Raw genomic sequence first — 9,058 nt, 5'->3', positions numbered from 1 at the left:
CTCGCTAGACTCGCTCTTTAAAGCACACAGCGCTCATTTCTCAGAATCACTTAATGTGCCCAGCCCTGTGTTAAATCAAGAAAAATAAGATTATGGTACAATGGATTTGAGAGTAAAATGTGTATTTACATAACACATACCTATTAAAATTTCTCCTCCGCTACATTCATCTAGTTACTTCAGGAAGCCAATTTTACAATAAAAAGTTACTAGATTTGTAATCAGAAATTTGTAAAAAAGAATTCTTTGATGAAAAAATAATTTTATCAGCTCTTAAAATGCTACATTCTTTTGCAGTCTTAATTAAAAAAAAATTTAAAACATATTTGAAATCAGAATTGAACTAAATTCATTTGGGGTATGAAAATACACATTATAAAGACGTGAAATAGCCAATATATTTTTTTTAGAAAATTTTCATGATTTTTCAGTGGCGTCTATCCTTAACAGTACAAGTCTAAGTACTACCACAGTCTAGTATATACAGTCACGAAGCTTGAGTTTATGAGGGTGCTAGGAACAATAGACTGTGCAGGTAATATTTCGCATTGTCTGTAATGAGGCGATATTAGCGATCCTAGTGGTTAGCAACTATCTATGGATGCATATTTACTACGTATTGAGCTTCGTGACTGTATATACTAGACTGTGGTACTACTGCGTAAATACTTAGCAATTGAAGAGGTGGATTCCAAACTGGCCTAAGTCTAAATTACAAGTTTTGAGAAAGATGACAAAAGCTGATGAAACAAATTTGACGCTCTTAATGCCTGCGCATTTTATTTTACTACATAGTTGAATTGAACAAGTTATTTGGAAAAGACCATATATACATCTTTTCAAATTTACAGGAGGGAGTAGAAATGGAATAACATAAAACCTCTAAGTGATACTAGTCATAATTTTTCATTATTACTCTTATACCTATTTAATGCCAATTTTATTATAAACTTTCCATAAAAACGGTCTTAATATTAGTAGAAAGAAACACATTTCAATAAGTGGAGATATGACCTTTTCCAATTAAATGAAAGCAATTAACAATATTATTTTGTAAAAAATCATATGTGATCTTCAAAAAACATGTTTAAATTAAAATAAACAATAAAAAGCAGAAAGAGAAGAAAAAATGTCTGTATTCTTCAGAAAATGACAATGATACTCTTAGAAACTCTCTTCTACTGGAGTACTTTGATCTGTCGTAAGTCATTGACACAGGGATAATCGTAGGTAAATCATTGCCATTTTTGTAGCGTCGTAAAACATTTCTATGATCTTTATTCTTGTAGTATTGTAAAACTCATGGTTTAATTTTCGTATCAACATAAAACATTTCCATGGTTTTTATTTTTGTAGCACCGTAAAACATTTCTATGATCTTTATTTTTGTAGTACGCCTATTGTAAAACTCAGCCATGGTTTATTTTTTTGTATCATCGTAAAACATCTCTCTGTTTTTTATTTTTGTAGCACCGTAAACATTTCTATGGTTTTTATTTTTATAGTATCATAAAAACATTAAATTTCTATAGTTTTAATTTTTGTGACATCGTAAAACACTTCCATGGTTTTATTTTTGTTGCATCGTAAACACGGAAACACTTCTTTGGTTGTTTATATTTTAGTAACATTGCAAAACATTTCCATGGTTTCTATTGTTGTAACATCGTAAAACATTTCCATGGTTTCTATTGTTGTAACATCGTAAAACATTTCCATGGGTTTTATTTTTGTAGGAACGTGAAACATTTACGTGGCTTTTACTTTTTTAATGTCTCCGAAAATTTCCTTGACTTTTATGTTTGTAGTATCGCGAAACACTTGCATTGTTTTTGTTTTTATAACATCCCTTGAAGGCAATTTGGGGGCATGGAGCTAAGAGCCCCATTCTTTCTTGATCTTGGCACTGGAATGAGGTAGTGTGTTCGACACCACGCAATAAAAATAACTGAACCTATATTAATTTTCTCAAATTTATACAGGGACATCATTTTATTTTTACTTCAATTTTTATTGTACCTGAGTTTTTTAATGTACTTCACTCCCACCCTCTCTACTAGTAAACTTCGAACTGTTCTCCTCACAGAAGCAAGCGTATACAGTCAAAGTCGCCTTGAGGTCGTAGTAAACACAAACAGTATTGAGTTAGTGAGTATAATACGTTCCAGAAATATGTTCGTGTTTTCCAGTGACGAAATAGTTTTGAATATTGAATCATATTTTCCCTCAGGTACTGTCATCCGTTTGCCTATTTCGCATCCCGATTTCCCTCACCCGCAACTGTTTAAAATAACTTAAATAAAAGTAATTAACTGTCACGTAATTTCCTCACTTTCTACGATCCTGCGACATAACCACTTGGACGGACAGTAGATAGCATGTCTGAGTAATATTGTCTGTGCGGGTCGGACAGAGGTGAAGATTAAATTTACAGTACCTAAGGTACTCTTTTATATAATAGGTATAGAATTATTTCAACATGAGTTACTAGTACGAAGGACGAAACTGGTAATTGGAATTAGATGCAGTAGTCTATAGTGCGATAATATGCACAAAAGAACTGAAGCCTGTATCTAAATGAACGGCCACCATTTTCAAAAATATGTTTAAATATCCATATTATACGATGTAAGAGTAATGGAACGGAGAAAAATTCTCTCCGGCGCCGGGATTTGAACCCGGGTTTTCAGCTCTACATGCTGATGCTTTATCCACTAAGCCACACCGGATACCACCCCGGCGTCGGACAGAATCGTCTCAGATTAAGCTCCAACTCTTGGGTTCCCTCTAGTGGCCGCCCTCTGCACTACGTCATAGATGTCTATGAACGTAGGACCGAAGTCCACACATGTGCTCAGGTGTACTCGTTATGAGTGACTAGTTAGCCGGAAACCGACGGAATAAGCGCCGTCTTAGCATCAGCACGTAGAGCTGAAAACCCGGGTTCAAATCCCGGCGCCGGAGAGAATTTTTCTCCGTTCCATTACTCTTACATCGTATGATGACGCAGAATATCTGCATGGAAATATCATATGTACTTCGGTACATTAAAATAATATATATCCATATTATGATTATTTTTCAATTTGACTTAATTCTCTATATTGTACGGTAATGTGCTGTAGACAATATAATATACACTGCATAATGAATACGTTCGCATGGATAACTCAGTTCGTGAGTTATTGTTAATACTGTATTGTATTTTGATTAAACAAAAACCTAATGAGAATTATCAAACTCAGAATTGCGATATCTCCTAGTTTACGTAAATGGATGAACTACTTTTCTTCCCTCCTATACTTAGTAAATTGATTTGTTTGTATTTTACGTCAGTATCATCGAACTTAAATTGTGGAAGGGGTAGCAATCTGTGTTTCCGGCTATGAACCATTAATCCAAAGGTATAACCAGGTTAATATTAAAAATGTTAGTAAAAATAAAATGATGTCCCTGTACTTAAGATCTCATTTACTGATCCTGGAAGTTTGTAACAAGCTTAATGCAACGCCCTGTAGATACTAATACTCTTAATGAGACAATAAAATACGAGGATTTTGTGTTTTATGTCGCGCTAAATTACATTTCAGATATGAATTCGTTGAAAAAATATTGTTCTGGCATATTCTTAATTTTTATTTCCCAGCCCTTTCTTTGGAGGGATGGGATGGACTCGTGAGTTTTTGTTACAAGTTCGCGGGTAAACGAATCGGGCGTGAGGGACCCATTCCAAAGTCAGAGTACGGAGTCCCAGGACAGCAATAGATTTCTTTCATGTCGTATTGTTACTCGTTGGTCCCAGACATGGTGATAATTAACATATGAACGATCACCAATTTGTGTCCGCTAGCACAAGGCTCGTCCCTGAATTACAAGGACTCCGCCAGAATGAACTGTCTACTTTGTTCTTTCCCGCGCACTAATGAAGAGTGGGAAGATTAGCTCAGAGATGAAAAAAGCACGTGAATAGAAATTCAAACGTCATCCCTCTCTGCTCATTCGTTATCCAAGAGTTTCTTTAAGACATTTTTCCGCAAACCTCACCCTCGCTACTCTAATTGGCTACGAACTGAAGTTGACGTTTCGTAGTGCTTTCTAAATGTATAAAGTTCAATTTAGGTTAACTTATACAGGGTGTGTAAAATTATTTATTTATTTATTTATTTATTTGTGTCTATAACAGGGCAAAGCCCCAATTACAATAGACAGTACAGATTTGTTAAAAAACACAGAAGTGCATATAACATGAAAAAAAAAGATAAGACAGAAACAAATGCAAGATACAAGTGTAATTACAAATTAAAAATTAAAAAAAAAAAAATAGATAGGGGAGAGTCGGGTAGTATCGGACATCGGGTAATATCGGACAGTGCGTTTCTTTCATCTACCACCATATGGTAGTACCTGAATGACATGGTTACGTTTCTCTATGCGACATCACAGAAACGTAACCATGTCAATCAGGTACTATCATCGTGTGGTAGATGAAAGAAACTCACTGTCCGATATTACCCGATGTCCGATACTACCCGATTCTCCCCTACTACCTAAATAAAAGACACATATATAGATATAAATGAAAAATACCAAATAAAAATAAATTAAAAAGAGTTAAGTATAGATATCATAGCCAAAAATGTAAAATGTAGCTATAATTGGCAAATTACAGAGTAAATATAACACTATGTTAATAAATTCAATATACAGTATTATATAGTAGGACTAATAGCCTTAATTTATTTATTTAAGAAATTCACCACTACTCTCATTCAATCCTGAACAGATGGAAAAACTTTTTGGACAACTAAATATACATAGGCCAAATAGAAATGATCGGGACGAAACTGAAATACAAACTGCTGAGCCATTTATACCCGAACCCACACTTTCTGAAGTCGAAATTGCGATAGAAAATCTGAAAAATTATAAGTCTCCAGGTATCGATCAAATTCCTGCAGAATTAATACAAGAGGGTGGAAGCGCATTATCTAACGAAATAAAATTAGGAACATTAAATCCAGACGTTTGAGATGGGCAGGGCATGTAGCACGTGTATAGGCGAATCCAGAAATGCATATAGAGTGTTAGTTGGGAGGCCGGAGGGAAAAATACCTTTAGGGAGGCCGAGACGTAGATGGGAAGATAATATTAAAATGGATTTGAGGGAGGTGGGATATGATGATAGAGAATGGATTAATCTTGCTCAGGAGAGGGATCAATGGCGGGCTTATGTGAGGGCGGCAATGAACCTCCGGGTTCCTTAAAAGCCAGTAAGTAAGTAAGTAAGTAAGTAAGTAAGTATTCACCACTACAGAACACGTGTTCCAACCAGCATGATACCTGCAAATCAAGATTTCAGGTATAACTCCCTGTAAAGTTGATTTGAATAATTTCGAGGGAAAAATTGTTCCGGAGCCGGGTATCGAACCCGGGACCTTTGGTTTAACGTACCAACGCTGTACCACTGAGCTACCCGGAAACTCTAACCGACACCGATCCAATTTTTCCCTCTATATCCACAGACCTCAAAGTGGGCTGACAACCGTCAAGCAACCAACTTCGAGTGCACACTAACTCCGTGTGACTTAAATTGTGGTTTTCTGTTAACGAACAGTGACGTGTATTATGCAAATCAAGATTTCAGGTATAACTCCCTGTAAAGTTGATTTGAATAATTTCGAGGGAAAAATTGTTCCGGAGCCGGGTATCAACTTTACAGGGAGTTATACCTGAAATCTTGATTTGCATAATACACGTCACTGTTCGTTAACAGAAAACCACAATTTAAGTCACACGGAGTTAGTGTGCACTCGAAGTTGGTTGCTTGACGGTTGTCAGCCCACTTTGTGGATATAGAGGGAAAAATTGGATCGGTGTCGGTTAGAGTTCCCGGGTAGCTCAGTGGTAGAGCGATGGTACGTTAAACCAAAGGTCCTGGGTTCGATACCCGGCTCCGGAACAATTTTTCCCTCGAAATTATTCAGCAAATACCTGACTACAACTACAACCAACATGCAACTAGAATCCAACATATCATGAAACCATTGCTGTATATAACTTTTTCTTGTGCATATTGTACGATAACGAGAAATCTAAATCCTGTTTATTTCACACAATTTGTGAGGCGATAGAGTGGCTAAAAAAAAAAAAAGAAAAATAAATGAATGTAGCAAACCAAGAGTCGGAAATGCGTAATTGCTCAACTATTGCCGTAAGTTCGATAACGTCGATCGTTTTAGAGATTCATAACTTCCTTGAAGGAGGTGATGAGTGAAATTTACGATTTTTAAGCTAGAGACTTGATTTTTGTATACACCATAGTCTTGCTATAGGTAATAATGCGTATAAGTTTGATCAACTTTAGGTGAATACAATGAATAATTTAATGCTTTCCGTCACTGACTTAACATTTCACATACAAGGGATAAAGCCTTTATATTACATATTTATTCACAGGTATTAACGTTTTCGTCACTACAGGCGACATCTTCAGATACCGTAATCGTGTTCACAATATAATAACCTCTGTTTGTATACATATATATGCCCTTGATGTCAAAAGTTAAAAGTTTAACCTAAAATACATAAATATAAAATATAAAACTACGAGTTTTTATGATTTAAAAATTAAAATATGGGAAATATCATGGTGTATATGAAATGTCAAGTCAGTGACGGAAAACATTAAATTATTCTTTTATTTTGTTTACTTTTATTTTATTTATTTATATAACCTTCAAAGACTTATCGGAAAAAAATCCTTCAAAATGAATTGTAAAATTCAGGTGAATAGTTTTTTAATTATTCAAATTGAATAAATTCCACATTTTCAAGATGTAGGCCTACTTAAATAGGTATTTAGGTTCGAGATTCTTCTGACTTATGCCTGTTGTTTTGTTTCGATTTTGTCGTAGGTGTATAATTTTCTTTTGTGTTAGCATTATATTATTATGAATTTCTTTTTCATCCTCTGGTTGAGTGGAAGAGAAGACCTTACGGCCTTAACTCGACCAGAATAAATAAAGCATTATTATTACGATCATCTTCCAGAAAGTAAGTTCCCCTGGGGCTGTTTACAGAAAGAAAACACAATTTCATAGAAAGATTTGTTGGAACAGATATTGTAATTGTTGAGCTATTTTTCAACATTTTCCCAACCGGAATTGAGACATTTATCATACCGCAGGATCACCAGAGAGGAGGAGACGGCTGTCACACACTGGTTGCGATTCCAGACGACAGACTTTATGACACAGGGTTACAAAATTTGACCCCACGGTATGACAAATGTCTCAATTTCGGTGGGGAAAATGTTGAAAAATAACTCAACAATTCTGCTGCGTTTGTTCCAATAAATCTTTTCATGAAATTGTTTTTTCTTTCTACGAATGGCCCCAGGAAAACTTACTTTCTGGGCGGGCCTTGTATTATTATTATTATTATTATTATTATTATTATTATTATTATTATTATTATTATTATCTCATCGTGAAAAATTAAGTATTATGCCTAAATTTTTGTTGCTACATCTATGATATGGGTTTATAAAGACAGGATCCAAAATTGTGTTTAAATGTAGGAATAGGGAAAATAATTGGTGGTATTGGAAAACATTGCCATTTTTGTAGCATCGTAAAATATTTCTATGATCTTTATTTTTGTAGTATTGTAAAACTCCCCCATGGTTTAATTTTTATATCATCGTAAAACACTTCCATGGTTTTTATTTTTGTAGCAACGTAAAACATTTCAGAGATCTTTATTTTTGTTGTAGGCCTATTGTAAAATTCAGCCATCGTTTAATTTTTGTATCATCGTAAAATACTTCCATAGTTTTTTTATTTTTGTAGCACCGTAAACATTTCTATGGTTTTTATTTTGTAGTATCATAAAACATTACATTTCTATGGTTTTAAATTTTGTGGCACCATAAGCATTTCTATGGTTTTTATTTTGTAGTATCATAAAACATTAAATTTCTATGGTTTTAATTTTTGTGGCACCATAAGCATTTCTATGGTTTTTATTTTGTAGTATCATAAACCATTAAATTTCTATGGTTTTAATTTTTGTGGCACCGTAAACATTTCTATGGTTTTTATTTTGTAGTATCATAAAACATTAAATTTCTATGGTTTTAATTTTTGTGGTATCGTAAACATTTCTATGGTTTTTATTTTGTAGTATCATAAAACATTAAATTTCTATGGTTTTAATTTTTGTAGCACCGTAAACATTTCTATGGTTTTTATTTTTGTAGTATCGTAAAACATCTCCGTGTCTTTTTATTTTTGTAGCACCGTAAACATTTCTATGGTTTTTATTTTTATAGTATCGTAAAACATTAAATTTCTATGGTTTTAATTTTTGTGGCACCGTAAAAAATTCTATGGTTTTTATTTTGTAGTATCATAAAACATTAAATTTATATGGTTTTAATTTTTGTGGTATCGTAAACATTTCTATGGTTTTTATTTTGTAGTATCATAAAACATTGAATTTCTATGGTTTTAATTTTTGTAGCACCGTAAACATTTCTATGGTTTTTATTTTGTAGTATCATTAAACATTAAATTTCTATGGTTTTAATTTTTGTGGCATCGTAAAACACTTCCATGGTTTTTATTTTTGTTGCATCGTAAACACGGAAACACTTCTATGGTTGTTTATATTTTAGTAACATTGCAAAACATTTTCATGGTTTCTATTGTTGTAACATCGTAAAACATTTCCACGGGTTTTATTTTTGTAGGACCGTAAAATATTTACGTGGCTTTTATTGTTTTAATGTCTCCGAAAATTTCCCTGACTTTTATGTTTGTATTATCGCGAAACATTTGCATTGTTTTTGTTTTTATAATATCGCAAAATGTTTGCAAGCTTTTCAATTTTTCTAACATACTAATCATTTCCAGGTTTTTTATTTTTGTAATATCTTCGAACATTTTCATGTTTTTAAATTTTATACTGTAGTACTGCAAAACCTTTTTGGGCTGAGTTATCTGAATTATGGAGGACGAAGTTAGATTAACAGAAAATAAACGTATATTGATTAACT

General features: G+C 33.5%; 1 non-coding gene across 1 annotated transcript; it reads right to left on the bottom strand.

Moving 5' to 3' along the window:
- Positions 1-2,657: 2,657 nt before the first annotated feature.
- On the bottom strand, positions 2,658-2,729 carry TRNAY-GUA (transfer RNA tyrosine (anticodon GUA)). Its single transcript has one exon. It is a non-coding gene; the product is annotated as a tRNA-Tyr (tRNA).
- Between the last annotated feature and the right edge of the window lie 6,329 nt (positions 2,730-9,058).

The sequence above is a fragment of the Periplaneta americana genome, chromosome 3 (assembly GCF_040183065.1).
Source record: "Periplaneta americana isolate PAMFEO1 chromosome 3, P.americana_PAMFEO1_priV1, whole genome shotgun sequence".
Classification (NCBI taxonomy): Eukaryota; Metazoa; Arthropoda; class Insecta; order Blattodea; family Blattidae; genus Periplaneta; species Periplaneta americana.
This window is presented reverse-complemented; position numbering and strand designations above follow the sequence as displayed.